Consider the following 23,232-nt stretch of genomic DNA (forward strand, 5'->3'; position numbering starts at 1 on the left):
AAACTCCGCCGTGGGAGCGCCGCCCGGGCCCCCGCACGCACACGGACACGCGGGTGAGGGAAAGAAGGACGGAATCGAAGGCTTGGAAATGGAAAACACAAAGCGAAGAAAAAAGCCAAGGGTATTCCCTGCCCGCCTGCCTCTTGGCGGAGAGGAGCGGCCCCACGCGATTCTCAGCCAGCGAGAAGCAGCTCCGGCCGCTCCCGGCCGTCCCGCTGCCCTCTGGCCGCCCGCTGCCCCGCCGCTCCCCAAGGGCTCCGGGCCGCGCTGCCGTTGCCGCTGCCTCGCACGGCCCGGTCCCGTCCTCGGGCACACGCAGGCCGTTCCCGCTGCCCGGGCTTTCCCGGCGATTTAACTTTGCAGGTCTTCCCGGGGATGTCAAATCACAGGCTACGTTAGTAATCTGCACTCGATTCGTATAATAGAAGGCAAATTAAAAAAGAAAAAAAAAATAAGACTAAACTGTTAAACCCACAAGCAGTGCTTGGAGTGACACTGCTTCAAGTTGCGGGCAAGGCTCAACACAAGGAGTTTCCTGGGCACGCTCCAGGCACAAGGAAGCTACAGCAAGGGAGCAGCAGCAGGAGACAGGTGCTGTTCATGGGAGCACAGCGTATCACCACGCACTGCTGCTTCCAGCCCTGCTCTCGCAAGGAGCCCTGAGCCGGGAAGGTGTGCTGCCCGGGGACTCAGCAGCTAGTAGGATTGATACTCTCCCCAAAGCACCGGAAAGCATTCATCACAGCCAGGTGTCCCATCACCAACAGGGCACTCACTGCACCGGCAAAGCTGAAGTCACCCAGCTCTTGGCTACGAATTGCATTGGCAGAGTAAGTTCTGCAAATGAATCACAAGAGTGCTATTTTCCAATGAAATGCTCTTCCCATTCTGGCTATTTCAGCTATCACCTGGATTTGTCTCATTGTCAACTTGATCGTTTTTCTACTGCCATCTCTGTATAATAGGGTGACCATAAAACACAGTTAACGTACATAAAAGCAGTCCAAGATGAACAGTGATTTCAAACATCCATTTTCATCAGCAAGTCGGAGCAGTGCAGAGGATACCCACAGCAGCCAGCCAGCCATCCATCCCACGGCCCCGCTTCCTTGCACACACACACCTGTGGGGCCTCCTGCACTGCTGCACCATCAGCCCCAGCCTCAGGGAGAGCTGAGCGTGCCTTGCACAAGGGGAAGGACACAGAAGCACTGTACCCCCCTATTTGAGGAGCTGGGAGGAAGCACGTGCTGAGGATTCCTTGTAGCCCACACTAGTGCTATCTTATGTGGCAGCCCAGACTATATTTTTAAAGTTCCTGACCTAACTACTACACTACAAACAAGATACTATGTACTAACCAAAAAAAAAAACAAAAAAAAAAACAAAAACCCAAAGGCCAGAATAAAAACACAAAGCTGCCTTTGACCTGGGGACTGGCGCACATTACAAATAAGTGCATTGCCACCAAACCGCATACATATGACACATGAACAGAAATAAACTGAGTACTTAGGATTGCCAATGATTTTGTATTTTACATGACTACTGCTCTGCACTTTTAAAATGCATTGTTTTTAAGATGTTCCCGTGAGTTTAGGAGAGTCTGGCCTAAGCCACTGCAGGCTGTTCCCCTCACAAGTTCAAACCCTGTGCATGTGCAGTGCACACTTCTTGTTAAAAACATTAAAACAGTGGTGCCAAAATGGATAAACCGTTCAGAAAATATCAACACCAAAGGTGAAAATGTCTCCACAGAGCTCCGGGGGTACAAAGCTGTACTGGCCTGCCCCATTCTGCATGAGGGTTATACATACATGGCACACTGTGCGGGTGGGACAGCCACCTCCTCCCTTTGATCACCCCTAAGAACACTCCACGATTCCTAACCAAAACATGCAGTAGTAACTTCTTGCACCAGACTCAGCTAAGAAGCAAATGACTGTATAAATCTTTCCAAGTGTGCTTTAATATAGCTTACTGAACCAGGAACACTGGGTAGGAACTGCTGAAAATGTTCAGACTGTTAAAAACTAAAATGCGACATGATCTCAACATATTTGAACATTCATTTATAGGATTTTTTTTTTCCCCCCAGCATAATATCAAATTTAAGACTGAAGTACAGTAAATGTGACTCGACTGCTTTGGAATCTTCCTAAGACAAATGACTGGAAGATCAAGGTGTTTTATTTCCTATTTGAATCAATGATCAATAAGTCTTACACACGAGAAGCATGAATTTGGACTATAAAACACACTTTTTTAATAAGAAGTGCAAGTTATACTGAATAAAATAAGTATGTTTTGAAAGCAAAATTCACTATTTTTTAAGTCATTGCAATCTGTAATTATGAAGTAACTTGAATAAGGCATCTTACATTGCTCCTAAATTTTTTACTCAAGTAAAACACTCATTGATTCCAATGTGAGTGTTGCTTGAGTAATAGAGTTCCCTGTCAAACTGCTAAAATCAGCTAACTTCTAAAAGCCTGCAGATTGATGAAATGGCATGATTATACTGAAAGTATGTATTTAATATGGAAAAAATAATTCACGCTACAAGGCAGAAAGTTTTTAGCATTTACAATGAAATAAGGCAGTAACATAAGTAGATACTGTAAGTGGGTTTATAGTTCTGTGTCTGGTCATGCAGACTCTTGTTCTTGTGGCTTTACTTGTGTAAGTGCATCGGCACTCGTGTCACAAACATGTGAGGTTTAGCATCTAGGACAAAAGAAATAGGAATACGTGGGCTTTCAGTATTCCCTAGCAAAACAAGACTATCTGTAAATCAGTTACAGCAAATTACACTGTAGCTGTTATTCTGGGATGTTGGATTTAAAAGTTTGTGACTGATGATGTACGTTTTATTTGTCAAGAGATCTTTATCAACACTATATCACAGTTAGATTTTAAGAAACGTTCTCATAACAATTAGAACTCCTTTACAAAAACACCAACATCCAGCAAATGGAAAACGCTGAAATATACCTTGTTCTCAGGTTTGCTTTTTATCAAGTATTGAAAGCTTAATTCCAATAAGAACATTAAGTAAATAAATGTTAACTCTGCCCGGTGCTATTAGCATAGTTGAAATTGCAGTTTATAAATTTTTGAGAGCATCGGCATCATGATATGGTTGTCATAGAAACTGGGACAATATGTCATTTCAATTAATTTTACATGCAGTGATTCTGAGGTCTGTGTAACAAATCTTTTGAGAAGTTATGGAAGTAAATATAGAAAAGCGGGAATAAGAAATACAAGCAAGTCACTGCACCCTCCAATTATTAATTAATTAACAAAACAGGAAGAGTTCTAAATTACTGCTAAAATTGTAATCCAGCACATAGCTGGAGAAACTAGTTAAGGAGACTTTCACTTCAAAAAGCATTGAAGTTTAAAGAATGAAAAATAGGAAAATTCAGACTGTGACTGAAAATCATTTCCCAGTGCAGCAGATTTGGACAAAATATGTTAAAAAAAAAAAAAAAAAAAAAAAAAAAAAAAGAAAGAAAGAAAGAAAGAAAGAAAGAAAGAAAGAAAGAAAGAAAGAAAGAAAGAAAGAAAAGAAAAAGAAAAAAAGATTTATTCCAGTTTAAAGAACTATAATATATAAAATAGTTTCAAATTATGAATGGTCCCTTTGTGTAAAAATCAAAAAGTCAAAATTGTTACAAATCCAGAACCATCATACAATAGCAAAAAAAGAAGCTTTAGAGGTAGGAAATGTAACATGAATAGATTTATTTTTCCTGTAGAATGCAGCTACTGTGTGTTATGAATGCTACCTTAGGTAAATTATTGCCAGACACACTCAGATGCCATTAATGACTTGATTATTAAAACAGAAAAGCTAACCAAAATAAAGGCAGTGTTTTGGGTTTGTTTTTTTTTTTTTTTTTTTTTTTAATCTCATAATTGTTTTTTAGCAGCATAAAATTTACTTTTTTTTTTTGCTGTTACACGACATCGTCAGCATACACTCTTGTTCTCACATTGCATACATGACATGATACCTAATCCAATAGTTTCTATAAGAAAAAAAATACTGAGCACATCCTAGAGAACAAAATGTACATTTTCAGCCCTTCTTACATGGTAATCAATAATTACATAGCATATTTTGTTTAAATTTACTGAGTTGCTGCACAGATTAGAATATGCAAGACCTTTCTAAGTGAGACATGAAACAAGCTGTTTGTAAGTAAATAGAAACTATCAATATTAAAAACAAAACTAAAGGGGGGAGGGAGGGGGAGAGAGAGAAGGAAAAAATAAAAAAAAAAAGAAGAAGTAAAATCAGCCTGAAGAAGCTATTTGCAATGAGAGAGGAGAAGCATCTACAGCTAGCCTTTCTGATAGGATTAAGGAATGCTACAAAAGCAGCATTTAAATCTCTAGTTTTCCCTGACAATTAACAATGAAAAGCAGATGTTTACAAAGCTATTTTACATGCTGGTTTATAAGATGCTAAAAGATGGTTTGTGGATGGTAAGAAGGAAGAGCTGGATAACTGCTTGTCTGGTGTATATTTAAAAGCATTTTCATTGGCTCAGTTATTGTTAATAATGAAAGAAACACTTTGCGCTGTATGGCTGTGACTATAGAAAACTGCCGTCATAAAGTCCTCAACAAACTCTTAAGATGCAATTTACAAAGATAATAATAACACTGAATTATTTCACTTCTCTGAATGCTACACATTTGCATACCAGGACTGTGTACAATATACTCATAATGCACATTCATAACAACAAGGACTTCTTAACACTGCAATAGCACAAGATCTGTGCATTAAAAATCTACAGTTCTGAGTTTTCCTTTCTGGTGGGAAACCATTTGTCTGCATAAGCCAGATGCTCTGCAGCTATGCAGGATAAGACCATATTCAATTCTACACCTTTATTGAATGCGATCACATCAAAAAATATGTGGAACACTGGAAGGTAGCAACATTATGAATCGCTCTCACATAGAAATATGGCAAATGGACTTGTCACATAAATTTAAGAAGTCTGGTCTCTAACTGTGAGTCAGGAGATGTGGGTTCTATTCCTGGCTGTGCTACAAACCTACAGTGTTTTTGAACAAGTCACTTACACCAAGTCACTTGAGCAAAAAAGAAATGCAAAGAATGAATGCCTCAAGCTCCATTTAGGCAGATCCCTATCTGCTTTTATCGGATGCAGGCAAACGTAGGCATATGTTTCAGAAAAGCTGGGGCCTATCCTTTCTGGACTTTTCATCTTCCTATCCTGTTTTTCTACATGGAGTGAAATTGTTTGGAGACATAATCCATAAAAGACTCCTCACATTAATTATATTTATGCATAATGAGATTCCCATTAAAAGTCCCAGCTCTGCGAAGACTCACACGCACGTTTCACTTCACACATTTGTAGCAGTCCCATTTACTCTAATAGAATTATTCACTTTGTGTAATTCCAGGCACATAAACTTCAGCAGTATCAGGAACTAAGTTGATGGAATACATAACATGTAAAAATACCCATGCAAGTTAGTAATGAGGCACAGGCTTTGCATCCTTGAAGATCTATGTCACACATGGTAGGAGGACTATACACCACACTATTATAGCAGTATGGTAGAAGCACAAGGATGCACAGCCAACTTGATGTTAAGTGTTTTGTCTATCTGATCATACCTACATTTTCAAGACAAACAAAAACCTCTTTGTGCCATGTAAAATAATTCAAAAAACCCTTTAGTTTTAATCATAAAAGGTACTCATAAATCAATAATGTGTTACCACCATCCAAGTTGGTTTTGTTTTTCTTACCTCAGACACTGAATAAATTCCCACTTCTGTTAGTGCTTATGTTATTCCTATTATTTGCTCAGTTATGAATGAATATATGGTACTGAAGTACAAAAATATTTAATTTATGTTAGGCAGCCTGATTTAATTTCTTTGATGGACTCTCAAACAATTCAGTTCCCATCCAGAGGCTACTCTCCTGGAGTAAAATTATGCTACGTATATAAAATGTATATATACAAAGCAGGTCAAGTTCCTATCTTGCAGATACAGCCATACAACACTTCACCTAAACAGTGACTGCTCCTGGTTAAAAACGTGCATATAAACATTTATAGAATTGGGGCAGAAAGTAGCAAACATTCCTGACTGGATGGATTTTTACACATTACAAATAACATTATTTATGCAGAAATCTAACAGCAAGGCACTACTGAAAATATTTTGTGTACCTTTCAAAAAGCACCATGGGGAAAATACCTTCTCAGCAGCTGGTATTTGATAGGGGAGATAAGGAGACAAACAAAGGAAGCAACATCTATCTCAGCCCGAAACAGCCTGTGCTGGCATTGCATTCATGCCAAGCACCACAACAGCTAATACAACCCATATCATCACTGCCTATGTTTTTTTCTGGTGCCAGCTTCCTAAGCTCAGAGACACAAAAGGTATCCTCCCTTCTCACTCCCCTCCTCCCACAGAAATTAGCCTCCTGGCTGAGCCCTTGAATTCTTGCCTGCCACAACCCAAGAGGAGGCAGGCACAATTTGCCTCTTAGTATTTTGCCTCTCAGTATTTTGGCATTATTTTAATTCCATGGTATTTTAATAATAGAGACTGGTTAGTTTTTTTTTCTTAAACATCTAAAATGTCTGTGACTAAGGTTTCTGTTCTTATGGTTTTCCTTTTTTTTTTTTTTCCTCTCCCTTTCCTGTTCTTAACATGTGTTTCAATTAGCTTTCTAATTTATGCAACAGAAAGGCATGCCCAAGGTGAACATTTTGATTTAAAAAAAATAATAATAAAAATGGAAACATTCACAGCCTTCAGCATAGGAAGCTCTTGCTCACAGAAGTTGGAATTTAAAATAAAATTATGATGAGCAAAAGGAAAACACTGTAGAATCAACCATGGGGCCACCACCTCCAAATCCCCAACTCTTATGAACAGAATTATTAGCTTCTTTAGTATAGTCACTTTTCAATCAAGTATTGGAATCCGAAGATGTTTTCAAGTTGTCACAGCTTCTGCTTTTGCTTTTCCTTTCCAGAACTCATTATTGCAAGGAAAAATTGTTATTCTTTCAATGTACAAAATTAGGGAGGGTTGACTGTGGAATTAGCAATGTATTAGATTTGAATGCGTAGACATCTATTGAGGCCATGCGATGAACATTCTGTAAAATATCCTGCATAACCACCATGATCAGCACAGGTAGCAGTTCCAAAGGAGTAACAAAAAATATATATTCTAATGTACTTTCTAAGGTTCTATGTTAAAAAATGTATTAAGGCCTATTTAATGACAGAGAAAGATAGGAGAAGAATAAAATAGGTGCTTTAAATGTAGTATACCATACTGAATCCTTTTTTTTAATTCTTGAACTTCAGATTCTAAAAACCCCAGCTCTCTTTCACGGAGTATTTGGCACACTTGTTTTCTAAGAGTGGGATTCAAACTTTTCAAAGCCTTTACATGAGGAACTTGTTTCTTTTTGCTAAAAAAATTAATGAAAGATAGAAATCCTTTGATTTAGAGAGAAGTTTTATTTTGTGGAGAATATTAAGGGATTTTACTGTTGATATTTTCACATTAATATACATTATTTATCTCCACAGGGTGGCGAAAAAGAGAAAATTGCAAAGACTTACTGGGTGGCAGGAAGTGGGATTCACTATAATCAACAGCAGCAGGGGACTCTTTGAGGTTGTGTTGCAAGATATATTCAAGATTTTAGCAGAAAGAAAATAATTGCATTTAATATTGTGCTGGTGGGAAATCGCATATGTTCCATCTTTTCCAGCTTTTATACTTACATTCAGATTTAGACTCTTGCCCTTAAGATGCTACTTCTTAAAGTTTGGAGACAATTTTTCTAGTATGGTTACTCTGAGGATGTTACATTATTAGTCTGGAAGAGCTTTATACCCATTTGGATTTTTTTTTTCTTACAGAATTTACCAAAGTTTTGTGAACACACTCACTGGACAAAACAAACTGCCCTGTGTTCAATAACTAAGCTATTTCCAACCCATAATGAAATTTCCAGCACTACATTCCCTTTCCTTTTCAATAAAAAGTCAGAAACAATGTGCTTTCTCAGATACTTGCTGGAAAGTTCTTCCTGGATCAAATCACCATCACTTCTATTATTCATAGCTTCTTTAGAATAGATGCTGTTCTGTCTGCAGAAAGAGTAACTGATAAGCTGATAGAATAACACAAGTTTCTTAAAACAGAAAAAGCTGCCAGTCTTGCAAAGCTTTTCTACACTTAGGGGGGAAGAAAATTTGTGCATATGACAAACTAACATCAGGGCTCAATTATAACTCAGATAACTTCAGGAAATTATGTAGGCCACTCTGAAAGTAATGCCTCCTATTTATTTCTATAGAAATTACAGCAGATACAACGAGCACAATAATACTGTTTGGTGAAGCAAAGTCTCAGCTACAGAACACTATTTTTCAACATAGTCACCACCATTAGCTATGCATTTTCACCAGCATTGAACAACAGCCTTCATGATGCGCTCGTAAAAATCTGCACCAGTGGAAGAGACCCACTGTCACCACTGCTGAAATGCACCTGCCTCCCCGTGCCCACATCCATTGGCTGGTCTCCAGAAACATTCAGCAAATATTAATGAATGCCAGTGGGTGTCATTTCTTCCAACCTTTGCTTCATTTGTACTACCATGTCAGATGCCATTCTGTAAGACTGCCCCTCTGCTGCCATCTGCCATGCAGCAACAAAATATAATGGAATAGTAGCAGGACGGTTCAGCCTCTACTACCATACCACCACCATCTGCTCCTGTCTTGTGGGCCAACATAACAAAATAGGAGGCATTACTTTTGGAGCTTGTAAGAGTAGCTGTTGAGTCTAATTGTGTAGAATTCTATTAAAATCAGGACATTAATACATAGTTTGTTTCAGTATTGTCCTGTTCTGCCCATAATTAACTATGTAGAAAAGATAAACTGCCCACTGTCTGGCCTATCCTTTCCTCTAAGAAACTATTAATTTAAACAAAATACCCATATTTTAGTGATTAAAGTAGGCAAAATGAAGTATGTCTTGCATGAGTATTGCAACCTTTGACTAGATTCAGCATTTACCTTTTGTAATTCCTCTGCTTTGTGTGACTAGAACGTGAACCTTGTGGTAGACCTTCAATTGTGTAAAATGCTAAAGGAACACTGATCATTTACACTCTATGTAGATCTACCTTATCTTTCCCTATGGGTAGATGCACATTTCAGGTAAGCATATGAAATTATTTTTACATGAAAGTCTTCTAGAGCATTCCTTACCTTAACTGTATTGCTTTCTCATTTTTCTATTTAAATACAAATAGAAATACATACGGGTGTATAAAAACACATGATCAACTTCTGGAATATGAAACACACCAGATCGGCTGTGTACTGACAAAAACCTATAGGTGTCTGCAAAAAGACTTCATCTAGAAGTTGTGTGTTGAAGGAAGAGATGGGGGAAATAATATTTCATTCAATAAAAACTTTCTTAAAAGTGACATCAAGGCTAAGCAAATTAGTTTAATTTGTAAAATCTAATTGCTATACTTCACAAGCTGTAGTTCCACATTTACTTTATCTGGCTTGATGGCTGGCATCAAAGAATTTACCTTCTTGTCTCCACCCTTACTACCAGCACTAATATTAAATCAGTTAAAGAAACAGATCTGGATTGTGGAAGAGGAGCTGTTGAGATTTGAAAGCAGCTTTGCAAAAGCTACTGCTGACACAAAAGGAGATAGAGAGTGAATGGATGTTGGTATGGAGGTCATACCACTACTTTTAGCTTGAAGGAAAGAGTGGAACTGCAGCTTTCTGATGTGATCCTGTGGCACGTTAAACAGACAAATGTTCAGTTAACATAGTCTTGCCTCCCATCCTTTCTCTACCAACTAAGCATTTCTGTTCTTTCCCTTGCATCAGCACTAACACCCACACAAATGTGCAGGAGCCAGTTCAGGGAGGTGACTTGTCTGGAAGCTAACCCCACAGAAGTTGTTTTAAAAAAAGAAATGCACAACCAAACAAAAAAAACTTTTCAACCAGATCTGCTCCAAGGAGCAATTCACAGAATGATCACACAAGAACTAGTGCCAGCACAATGGAGAAGGTGGAAACACAGAGCCAGAGGCAATAGAAGAGAGGACAAGGCAGCCCAAACTTAGATCAACTCCAGCTGCGATGGACCTGGAGCCAGAGCCAGCCTGACCACTTACAAGCTTCCTCTAAAACCTCTGCACTTTCTTTGAAAACACTGTGATAGAATGAGTATGTATATAGGGTTTAAATCACCAATATGCCAAAGAAAAATAAGGAATAAAATCAAGAAGCTTACTTGCACACTGAATGAGACAGAAGCAAGGGAAAAAAAAAAACCAAAACAACCAACCACCATGGTCTTAAAGTTCTGTAGCATAGTTTCTGTAGCATGTAATAGGCAAGGACAAATCATTCCTGACTTGAATACTGGAGCTATACAGACCACATTTTTGAGTGAATTTCCACTTTCTAAGCCTTCATAGTGTATTTTTGGGCTGACAGGAACACACTAGCATTGGCTTCTGAAAGCATTATTTTTAGTTCACAGGATTCCATATCATTATAAAACATATTATTCCGTGTATTTTTTTTTTAGACAACTAAAACAAATAAATGTTTGAGGTGAGAAGATAAGGTAGAGACAGCTTGAGACAGACTGGAAAACTCTGAGACTGAGCAAACCAGAAGTGAGCATTGGGCCAGAATTAACAGTGCTGTAGACTGAACTTCTTTTCTCTATGCAGGCACATTAACTTTCCCGTCCTGCGTCCACAAAAATGTGAATCTTTTATCATTTGAGGATATATAGGCTCTCAAAACAAACAAATTGATCTTAGCTTAAGTTTTAAGGACAACTGTGTAAGACATGATCAAATAATGGTAAACTGAATTTCAAAAAAGGTAGAAAAATTTTTATTTGCAGGGAAATAAAATTAACCACAAAAAGATTTCTAATACAGCATTCACACTATGAATAAAAGAAGCAATGTCTCCTGTGATGGCTACAGTAGCAATACTATGAAAAATACAAAAATGTCTGTAAAAGATCAATTTTCTTAAAGTTTTGGAAATTGCCAATTGACAAAAATGGAAGGGAGGCTATAAAGTGTTGGCATGTGAGTTCCTGAAAGAGAACCGTCTATTTGAAAGTAACTTTGATTAGATCAGCAAGCCAGCTACACACAGACTGACTCAGACCACTGAGATATTTGAGCAGTTTATGTGTGCAAAGTACATAAGTAAATAAAAAGATATTGCTAGGTTTAGTTTGTCTATCTGCAGCCCATATTAGTTGGAAGGAAGCTAAAACTATCACTGATTTAGAGGAAAACAGATGAAAAGACTAAAAAATTGTGACTACCATGTGACTTGTCATGAGTGCCCATAGTGAAGGACTGTAACAGACAGCAGTGACACTTCGTATTGTGAAATCTCTGGTGCTAAGAACACAGATTAACTAGCAGACCTATCTCTAAATCTAAGTAGGATGAAGTAATATTTACATACATGTTTGTGCTCCCACTGTTGTAGTATTTTCCTTTACTGAAGTACAAGTGGTCTAGATCCTTTCCTGAAAACTTAGGAATTATCAACCACGTATAAATGATCTGAGGGCATAAAAAGATTTCAGAAAGCTCAGTATGAGCAGCAAAGTATCTTAATAGTTAAAACAAGCATTTGAACACAAGATGGGATCAAAATGCCTGCTTCTGGAGGACAGCAGCAGAGAGTAGCAATGAAAGAGTATAAAGTAATACGTCAAGGGGAAAAGCTGGGAAAGAGCTGTCAAAGGAATTCAAAGAGAAAAGGGATCAGAAGCAATTCACATGCAATCAACCTGTTTTCGGGACTGGACAAATCTAGGATTCTAGCTTTCCAGAAATAAAAGTTTCTCAGAAACCTTTTAATGTGGGACTTTCCTAGTGCTGTGTACAACCATTGTGGGGAGGTAAGGAAAGGAAAGGAAAGGAATCAGCCCTCTGAAGCTTTGGTTGCCGGCCATAGAAACAAAGTTTAGTTGATTTAATCCCATTTGGATATTTATTTACCTATTCTTGTCTTGGTTAGCAAGCAGAAAACATCCTGATAATGGAAAATACATAGCAATCAGGAGAACAGGATAGTATATCTGAATCTGGGGAAATGAAACACGGGCTTTATTAATATGATCATAAAACACCTGTAAATCCCATCCCTTTCTGGTTTGTTTTCTTTATGGAGTTTTGGTAACAATCTTCAAAACCGAATTCAATTTTGCCAAGCAGATCATGTCAGTTGAGCTCAAACTGCCTGTAGGAGCACAGCTCGAGAATTCAAGGATTCAACCACACCTAGTGGTTCAATTAGATTAGATCGGCTTTAATTAGATTTTTCCTTAGGGAATTTGTCACAGAGACAGGATAGGCGTTTTTCATTTGTTTAAAAAGAAAAGAATAAAATAAAAAATGCAGTTTCATCTTAACAGCAGAAAGACAGTAAAACATAGAAATGAGAATATAAGAACCACAGAACTGCCTTTCCTATCTACAGTATTTTAACATATAAAATACAATTCTTGACTAAGTCAATCATCACAGAGTTCTAGCTCTTTTAATCAGCATGTTGATATACAAGTGTGTACAATTGAGGCAACCGGGGGGTTGCTGTCTCTGCAGTTGTTGTTTAGGCAATGTTTTGCACTTCCCCATGCTGCGTAGCACACGATTATCCAACCTGGCATACTCCTCCACATTCCTACTATCACACTGAATTATGATACGCATACGGAAAACATCACCATAACACAATTATGAAATAACCACCCTTAATTAGTAGATCACACGTAGTATTCCAAAAGCATAAAGTGTATCCTACCTAAAATTTAACGATTATTACTAGTCAGGAAAGATCACTGATCTCTTTTCAGGATGAGTTCATCGCATGAAATATCCTCTTTATTGGATGGTAGTCATAAGGAGAATTCATGGGTGGATCAGTGATCTTTTAAAGTCTGCTAGAGTTTAAGATCATCTCCTGCAAAACCCTAAAATATGTTGTTTCTTGTTTTGGTACAGGAAAAAAAAAAAAAAAGCAATTCATACAAAACAAACAAAACAGAACTCACAGCGAAGTTGAGGTTTGCAAATGCCTACCAATGCAATGAGTATAAACTGCCTTATAAAAGAAACTGTAAGATAATCAGCACGACAGGACATTGAATATTGGGTTTTTGTTGTTGTTGTTTTTAAACAGAGTGAAGTCAATGTTCAGCTCACTCTCAAAATTTAAATTGTCCTGTGGAAAGACACAGAACAGGCAAAATCCCTAGACAACAAAGAGAAACATGAACAAATTCTTCTTTTCCAAATGGTCACCAAGATGCACAAGCCAATTAATTACAATGCAAGAATATGAACTAGGTTACTTTGCTTACTGGTAATGTGTAAACTTAAAAATATTCCACACTGAAGGTTCACTTTCCAGGCATGCTGTCCTATACTAGGCTTGAGAATCTTTCCCTGTACAACTATTAAAAGTGCTTTCAAGTCACAGATGCACCGTACATTTCTCATGAACTAGTAGTCTGAAGCAAGTTCAGAATTCTTAATGAAATTACTTGTAGCTACCTTAGATTGTCCTTTGGTATCTCACAATTTTGAAGTAATTTTAAAAATCCAGTAGTTGCATTTTTACATGTTAAAATGGAAATGGTTATGGTTCCAATCTGCTTCTCATAGCATGTAAAAATATCACATATACATAATTCTAGTAGGCACTGTGCTTTATTATATTAGCATTTACTGGGGGGGGGAAAATCAAGTCATTTTTCTGGGCAGAAGTTTATGAACTATAGTTGGAAAGCTGGTCTATAAATCAAGCGAACAATTTCACTATCAATTACTTTCTCTCTTGCTTCAAAGTATCTATTGCACACAGAAATGTCATTAAACAGGATTGCAGAAAGAAGCTACACAATAATATTCGCCCAACTTGTTCCAATTTTCATTTACTTCAATATAGTATAACATACTTCAAAGTCAGTAATCAGTAATCTTAAATTTGAAATTCCTTACCTACTTTTCACCATCAAGGATACAAGGTATTTCAAAAACAATTGTTCTTTTAGTAATGCTGCAGATATTACAGTTTCATTGTGAATGAAATGAATTATGTTGCTATCCAAGAACAGTGTTAGTTACAAACAACAAAACCACCATCAAAAATTAAAAATGACCTTAATTGACTATTTGAGACTGTTATCTGTATTCAGATGCTCAACAGTTCAACATTCAAACTGCATTTTTATGTCTCCTACGTAATAAATTCAGTCATTTTAGCAGGTTTACAAAATTACCAGGGAGCAGAAACTCCTGCCCTCAAATGCATCCGATTATAGCAGGCCCTGCTACATTGTTCTCTTGCACCTCTCACTCCTTCATTGGTATCTGCATATGTACGGCTTTCCTCACTTTTCTGCACATCCTAGGTATTACTAAAACTCAGACCAAGGTAAATAAGATATCTAGGACACCTACACACTTTAAAGTAAAACCTGTTCATTAATAAGCTAAAAGAGCCAGGCTGAAGCAGTACCTGCCAAGAACACAATGTGAGCTTCTCCCTTACTCACTGCTAACAGTTTGCTTTCACTCAATGTGTACAGAAGAATGCTTATAGTAACAAGTTTTCATCTAGTGAGTAAAGGAAGAAACTATTACATCAAGTTTCCTTTGCCATCTTAGAATCAAATCACTTAAGTGTGACAAGGAAAACTAATTGTTAGCATTAATCCCAACTTATTACATCCTTAATTCTTAGTTTAGCCATTCACCTAACAAGAAATACATAACATAGAATTTATAAAATTCCATTAAATTATTGCACAAGATTATACATACATTCACATTCTTAACCTTGTGTGCATGTATATATACTTACATTCATGGAGACACAGGAAGACAAATACATTTATAGTGTATAGACAGATACACGTGTGCACTGCTGGATGAAATCCAAACATTTTGAAAGAAGAAAAAATTCCTTGTTTGAGCACACTCATTATCTATTAGTGGGCAATTCATTCAGGCTTTCCTTAGGAAAATACAGTCATGACTTTTACTATAGGTATATAAAGTGAACAATCAAAAATTTTCTTCAGCAAATTTGTAACGTAATCCAATCACATAAACTAAAATTTTTCTCTTCAGCCTGAAGGGATAAAAGAGATATCTTTGGCTCAAATATTTTAAAATTTATTAACTCAATACCTGCATAAGTAAAAACAGTGCCTAGCACGATAGCCCTTACAAGTGAAATTAGTTCCTGCTATAAGAAGAGGGGCTGCAGAGGACCAAAGATCTGAGTGCTTTATAACCTTTCTGATACAGCTGCGTCAGTGCTCTCTTTCCTTTGCTATGTCTCTAACCCTACTTCTAGCCTTCATGGCAAAAGCTACTGGTTTTATGAAAGTCAAAGTAAAAGCGATCAGTAGTGCAGTATTCTCACATAAAGTCAAAACACTCATGGAAATATGGAAATGAAAGCCTGCTTCCACATTCAACACCAGGCCAGAACACGACTTTAGGCAAAGCTTCACTTCTTGTCTCCATGTTGTAATCTCTGACCAACATCCTTGTTCTGCTTCAGACATGCCTGAGTATCACCCATCAGCCATCAAACTGCTGTTGGTGTCAGGTATTCACAAAACAATAGATTAAAATAATGGGAATGCTGTAGAGTGGGCAAATTACTCAGTTGAGCTGTCTGTAGTAGCAGAGGCACTGACCCCTGAAGGTCTTTGCAGAGCCATACCTGCTGCAATTCAGAACAATCCTTCAGCCAGAGGGTTAAGACTTTGTTTTAGATTTAACCTGTTCTCGTTTTTATGCTGTGTTTCCTCAGTCATATTTACCCACTGTTGGAATGTGTCTATCACCAAATTACATGTTTTGTTCTTTATGTTTTCCATGCAAGATTTTGTTCCCTAAAGGCACCAGCAGAACAATAAATGGTTCCAAGTAAGCTCCCCTTACACAGCAGCGGACGTGCTAATAAATGACCTGGTAAAGACTGATTACAAGTGAAAGGTGCTTGAAATTTATAAGTTCTCAAAACAGATAATTTTCATTTAGTCTGACAAACTGGATGACATCTGGATTTTGAAGAAGTCCCATCACTGTAAAGCAGAACTAAGTATCCTATTTCTCTGTGTTGTTCAAGAATACTCTGAGTGTTCACTTCTACACAGAAATCAACCATTTGAAACAAAGTGCATAAACTTGTCAAATAAAAACAGTATTATAATAGCAGATCCACTGCTGTTCATTTTTACTTTCTCCACTCTGCAGTTCTCCTGATTTCTAGTAACTAGCTTGCTGCCCCTGGCAGTCTCTTTGCAATTTCATTTGTTATGAAAATAAAGAGAAAACCAATTTTAGGCATAATATAAGTAACTTGCTAGAAGTATCTAACACAGTATTGTTGGTTTTTTTTCAATATGCAACAATGTTTTCCTCCTAAATATCCAAGAGACAACAGGTACTCCTTATTCAAATTGATTTTTAAAAGCCCAGCCCTTGTCATCCCTTCCTTCGCACTCCCCATCCAAATTTCTCCATGTTTTAAGAGAACTGGGCAGCAGTAAGAAGCAGCAGATTAAAACTATTAAAATGGAACAAAGTGTGGACTAAAAAAGGCTTTTTCTGTATGGGTGTCTTCTAAATCTACCATTAAGCTTTTCCCTGAGTTTATAACGTGTGAGATACAGTGCAAGGACTTGATCATTACAGTCACTTCCTTTCTGTTTCTGTGCTGGTTGTTTTTATGTGTGTGTGTTTTCTTTGCACATTTGGATCCATTCCCTTACTCAGATCCCAGAATATATGGTAAGAGGCATTCTATTAAACACTTTTCCAGGTGTCCTAAAATACTACATAACTCCCCCACCCCAAAATAAATAGCTGTTTCATTGAGGTGTTCAGCATCTCCGACATTCTTCACAGCAAAACAAGCCTGCTTAAACAGCTTAGATGTACTAATCTCCACACTTTAAGTTACAACAGGTTTTCAGACTCTCCAAGTATAGATTCTTGAAAGATACAGTTAATTGTTTTTTCCAAGACTGCAGTTTTGGAAGCGTAGCATTGCCCTCTCTAAAATATTTTTCAAATTGCAACACAGCAGCTATATTCTGTCTTCAAAAGTACTTGCATGCTCTTTTCAGGTAGAAGTAATATTCCATCACTGCAACTATCATGTCTACTGTATACATAGAGAAACAGAGCTATAGAATGAGGACTTGATTTATCCCATTCACAAAGGATGTCTGCAGTGTAACTGCAAGGGAAACCCTGACCTTTGGAAACCTTATACCTTAACCACTCAACCAACGTAAACACCCCCGTGCTCATTAATAATTATTTCCTAAGAAATAAGCATAGCATACTAGCAAGAGTGCAGCATAGATAAGACTCTGAAACAACTCTTCAGTTGCTTATACGTGCAGATATAAGCAGTACACAGTTCATAATCCACCTGGAGATTTCAGAAGGTTTTGATGTCAGTGCTGTTCAAACACATCCTCTAAAACACAAAGTATATAATCCCTCAATATGTGTCAGATAAAGGATTCCTCATTGATCTCAGGCTGGGATTTCAGCATAGTGTAACTCATGCAAACTTTAGGCTTTTTGTGTTGTTTCTCTTTCTTTGTCTGGCTGCTCCTTTTTCAGTTTTAAACATGCAATCTATGATCCATAAGACTTAGGAAAAAATCAAAAACCGTTTTCCTTGTAATTCAGTACATCCAGATAAAACCATGCTAGAAGGTTATTGTTGATGCTTTGTTTGCTCATGCTATACACACAATCTATTATATATAATCCTTGGATATCCTGAGAAATCATTGCTAAAATCAAAGAACTTCTGTTTGAACTTGAAGTTTTAGTGACTGAAAGGCATCTATAATTAGAAGAAAAGATGAGAAAAAACATGCAGAACATATATCTTGTTAATCATTACTTTTTGCAAACTAGCCATTAAAAAGACTCTTGCTAAGTAATGTAAACAAATCGGTTCAGGTACGTGAGATTAAGATTCACAGTACTTTCTTGAGACACATCCCAAGCACAGACACATCTCCTTGGCACATACAGAGCTGCATCATTAACTCATTCACTTTGTTTAAAAATTCCCCATTTGTGTGATAGGTTGTAACTAATAGTCTGTTTTGTAAACTATTCAAGTCTATTCTGTGTTCATGCCATTTTAAAGACTTGTCTACATACAAAAGTTATGCTTAGTTACACTGCCTCAATTTAATCAGCTCAGGCCCTGTACTGTGATGAGATCATAAGGTTGTTTTCTACCTTATGTGTGAAATTCCTCATTTTATGGAAAACAGACACAGCCGTTTCATACTATCACAGCTGCATCCACATCCAGGTTACACCTGCATAGATAATATGTAGCTAAAGTACTTACACTTCTCTAAAACCCATATTTAGACCAAAACATACACCTCAAAGTGTTCCTTAGGTATTTTGGTAAGGGATTTCATTAGGAACTAAAGCACTATTATTTTTGAAGTATACCATTTTAGAGCTGATGGAAAGTTCCAGGTAGAAGAGTCTCTACCAGAAAAGAAAATGGCGTGAGTACTTGCAGAACCAGTTTCCTGAGTGTCTGTGTCATCCCAATGGCAAGATGGCATTTCAATTTACATGGCAAACTATCACTAACTTTGGATGCTTTCAAATAGTATTCAGGATGTAATTATAATTGTTACTTAGAAAACTGACAGGCTGAAGTTGCCAAGTCAGCCAAGCCAATAAATCCTCGTAAATATTCAAAACATCAGAAAGTGTTGAAAATGTCCCAGAATTTCTTTAAACTCACGATGAGATTTCAGTATTTTGCACAATCTAATGGTTCTTTGTTTTTGTGGTTCAGAGTTAGTGCTACCATTTAGTTAACTGGAACATTAATAATTTGAAATTTTCTTAATGAAAATATTTTGTAAGAAATTTTAATCACTAATGACATTGCTGATTTAATAACTGAGCAGGAATCTCCATTCTAGGACATTAAGCACAGAGGAAAATATGAATATTTAGATATTACAAAGCCCCTATAAAACATGGTTTCATTAACAGAATTTAAAAAGATGTGAACAGTTTTAATGAACCAACTGCTCTGTAACCAATGTAAATGTTCACAGAGGGGCTACCAGTAGACCTGTGCTCTATCGAGCTCGTGTGGGTGCAACCACATGAATTTCCCTGTTCTGCTTCTATCTTCTGTGACCTTTCCCTCCACTTCATCTTACCAGAATAATACCAGGAGCTCTGGTTTCCTTCAGCCCTTCACCAAGGAATGCAGTTGGGTACTCAGCAGGGCAATACGCAACAGGCAGCTCATACAGAAACTAAGACAAGCTGCCTGCCCAGCTGCATTCGTGCTACATCCTACTGATCCAGAGGAACATTTTGGATCACTCTCTGTTTCTACCATTTTTTCTGAAGCATGTATAAACATAAGAAGTGTAAGAGCCTGCCCCACTGTCAAATTCTCCTGAAATCAGCCAACATTTTCTGACATGCAGACTGGCATTGACATTGCAGGCACGTTTCTTCCAGAAACAAGGTGAAAACACACTTGGTAATGAATGTAAACATATCTGATTTTCCTGGAGGTACATGCTTATCCTGCTTTTCTACTTCAGGGTTCCTAAACTTTGTCCCCTTGTCTAGATTAGTACATGAGATCTCACATTACACAGCCACAAGGGTTGGTAGTAGAACACTATATATTTGTAATATATATATATATATATTTGTTAAATTTAAAAAAATTATATTTGAAATGCCATCAATCTGTAAAAGCAAGGTGACACGGACTCCCAGAATACTGGGCAACAGGATATGACATATCCTTTATAAGTTTTCAATTTTGGATAGATAATATTTTTGCACAGCAGTTGCTTCCGTATGGAAATCTTTAGGGATTATATTATTTCCTCACAAAATGTCTATAGAGGCAAAAATACACAGAAACGTAAAAGTTAGATGTATTAGATATTAGCTAGATGTCATGTGAATGACAGAGGGCATGCAAAAGATTGTGTTATGACTCATCTTCTGATTACTCACACTCTGTGTATTAGTATGAGCATTGTACACAGAGCATATATGCATATTCAAATTTCAATTGAAGCTCTTAAGAAATTTCACAAGGTAACAAAAATTTAGGCTTCTCACTCTAATTTCCAATGCCCACTTTAAAGCCAAAGTAGTCTGAAATGTTCAAACTTCTCTTCAACAGATACACCTTTTCTAACAAGATACATGAACGCTACATGTGGTCTAAGATTTTCCATGTCACAAATAACACCTGAAATAAAATGGATTTATATCTTCCTCTCAGTATCAGAGACAAATGCTGCTCTAACCAAAACAAATCAGTGGGATCAGGCAGATTGGGTGATACACCTGCATTCAGCATTGTTTACATCCCAATAAGCATCAGCTCTCAAAGTTATTAATAAGACATCAAGCTTTTGGAACTGCAGTATACTTACTAATATTCACATTTAGAATCTCTGTTTAAATCTTGTATCTTTCTGAAGTTTAATTAAGAAACATTTATTGGTTATTAAATCACTCTGCTCTCTGTTGCTGTACAGGACAATATTGCATGCTCATTCATCCTCTTCAAGGCTTGGGTGACTTAACTGAGTCTGCGGCTGGTCTCTGACCCTGCTTGCTAGATATATTTACCTTACTTCTACCATTTTGTATGGAATTATTTGTCGGCTTCAGTGCTGCACCTTCCTCTGAGCTAGACCTTTCATTTCATTCAATTTCCATCTTTTAGTCTTATTTTCTCTCTTCAAGGGATAAAGAAATTGAGGAACTAGCTGCAAATACAACTTCATCTCCTTACGCCTTACAACTTCCACCTCCTTAACATAACCCTCTAGATTAGCAAGTACATTCTTAAAAGTACAATGATACATTCCTATGTATGGTGATCTTCCTCCAGATCCCACAAATAAGCAAAAAAAAAAAAAATCCTGTAATATGGAATTTCAGCTTAGATGATCACAAATTAACCAGAGAAGTGCATATGTTAGCTCAAGCAAATTACTCACATTTTCCATTTTTGCTCTATACCAGAAGAAATTAGTTAATTTTAAATGCAAAACTTTGTACAGCGTGCAAATCATGTCTGTGTGTCAAAGTAAAATAACAAACCTAATGAGGAATGTTAAAAAAGCAAGACCCATTAGTTTAAAGATACATGGAAGCAGCCAAAGATGACAAACATGCATAAAATTCAAAACATGATGGAAAAAGGAACAGGCACTGAACCACATAAATCAGTGTTTTGAATTCTATTTCTCTGTGGGTATAATTGTACCTTAGTTTCTTATAATGATTTATTGAGGTAAATAGTCTGTATGGTTTAACAGCTACAGCTTCAAAGTGTCAGGCACAGACTCTCCTTTATTCATGAGGCAGCTGAGTATTGGGATGTGAATTAGCTTCTGTATTCTGGGACTTGGCAAAGTTTGTTATAAGGACCTTAAGGTCCTTATAAAGGATTCATGTTGATGCAGCTATTCAAATGTGAAAAACACTGTGCTGCAATGGATGAAATAGAAAAGCTTTACAGTAATTCTGGAGGCTCAAAAAAAAAAAAAAAAAAAAGTAAGAACACTGAAATAAACCATTCAGAATTACTTTCAGCAAAAGAAAGGCATGTGCTAAAGTTAATTTTAATACATTATATTATTCTGAGGAACACAGAAAAAAAAAATCTTAATGAAGTACAGAAGTGTGAAGTTAAAATAAAATATAGTATGAAAAAGAAGTGGTAGAATGTTAAGCTGTGATATTCACACTTTGGGTCAATTGCCAAACTGCACATTCTATTGCCCTCAGACCAGGATAAACCAACCATTAACTAATCAAAAGAATCATCATCCATGAAAGCTATGATGGTATTTTAACAGTTCTTAATCTATTAATAGGAAAGAATAATTTGCAAAATACATTCCCTCTTCTGTTTATATTCGTAGGGCCATTCTTAGCAGAAATTATATGTAGGCTCCCATGGTGTAAAAACCCTATGAAAGCCATGAAAATTCACTAAGCTTCCTTACGTACGGTGCCAAGACATTCAGCAGGAACCGCGGTCCTTGCCAAGAAACACGTGTGCCTCAGATACAGAAGCTCTGCATGTACCGGTATTTCAACATTCCTGGAGAGAAATGTGACCCCTTGATGAATACACTGGTTTGCTGGCATGCCTGCATTCCTCCCCATCTGTCAGAGTGGCATTCTGCCTTCTCACAAGGTGGGATGCCAGTTTTGGAGCACAGGTGCCAACCAAATATAGGTTCAGACTAATACTCTGCAAAATGTGGCAAATGACATTTCACCTGCAAGAAGATCGTCCTACCTCTGACCCATGCCAAATTAGGATTGCACGCCTCGTTAACAAAGGGGGTCATCTTCTGAAAATCATGGGCAGCACCAGAAATGCTTGTTTCCTCTGTAATATCTCCTAGCTGAGAGTCTTCAGCGCGGAGGCTTAATTTACAACACACCAGATTTTCCTAACATTGCAGGCATGCAGCCCTTTTGAGAAAGCTGCAACAGACCATGGACAGGGATATGCTGAATTCATTCTCCCAGACACATTTCGGACAAATTCCAGGATTCTTAAAAAGAGTAAATGAACTAACAGAGCAGAAAAGACATAAGTAAAGATGTGTACTACCTCTAAGGGGTTTTGCTAACAACACAAAGAAAATTATCTCTGTTATGACTGTCAAGAAAAAAAAAAAACACACACTTGTTATCAACTACCAAATCACTCGTATAATTTTAAAATTCTTATAAAATAATAAAAAAAAATTATTAGAAAAATTGACATAAAATACAAAAACGCTACAGTTATCTTTTAGTTTAGATGTTCATGTGAAAGCACACCGATAATGAACAACCACTGTATGAAAAACATTCATCATACAGTGCCAATACTGATTTGTATTAAGTGGTATCTCAATATCCTCAGAATAAAGTTTATTTTTAATGCTTTCTTTAAATAAAATATTTCACACAATTTTAATCTGACAAAAAAAGGTTAAATATTCACTTGATC

The 23,232-nt window shown here is 37.1% G+C and overlaps 1 protein-coding gene across 10 annotated transcripts in view; it reads right to left on the minus strand.

The window, feature by feature from the left end:
* Positions 1–23,232, minus strand: part of SOX6 (SRY-box transcription factor 6) — a 411,364-nt gene that overhangs the window by 379,965 nt on the left and 8,167 nt on the right. The gene's annotated exons all lie outside the window — the stretch shown is intronic.

The sequence above is a fragment of the Phasianus colchicus genome, chromosome 5 (genome assembly GCF_987193195.1).
Source record: "Phasianus colchicus chromosome 5, bPhaCol1.hap1.1, whole genome shotgun sequence".
Classification (NCBI taxonomy): domain Eukaryota; kingdom Metazoa; phylum Chordata; class Aves; order Galliformes; family Phasianidae; genus Phasianus; species Phasianus colchicus.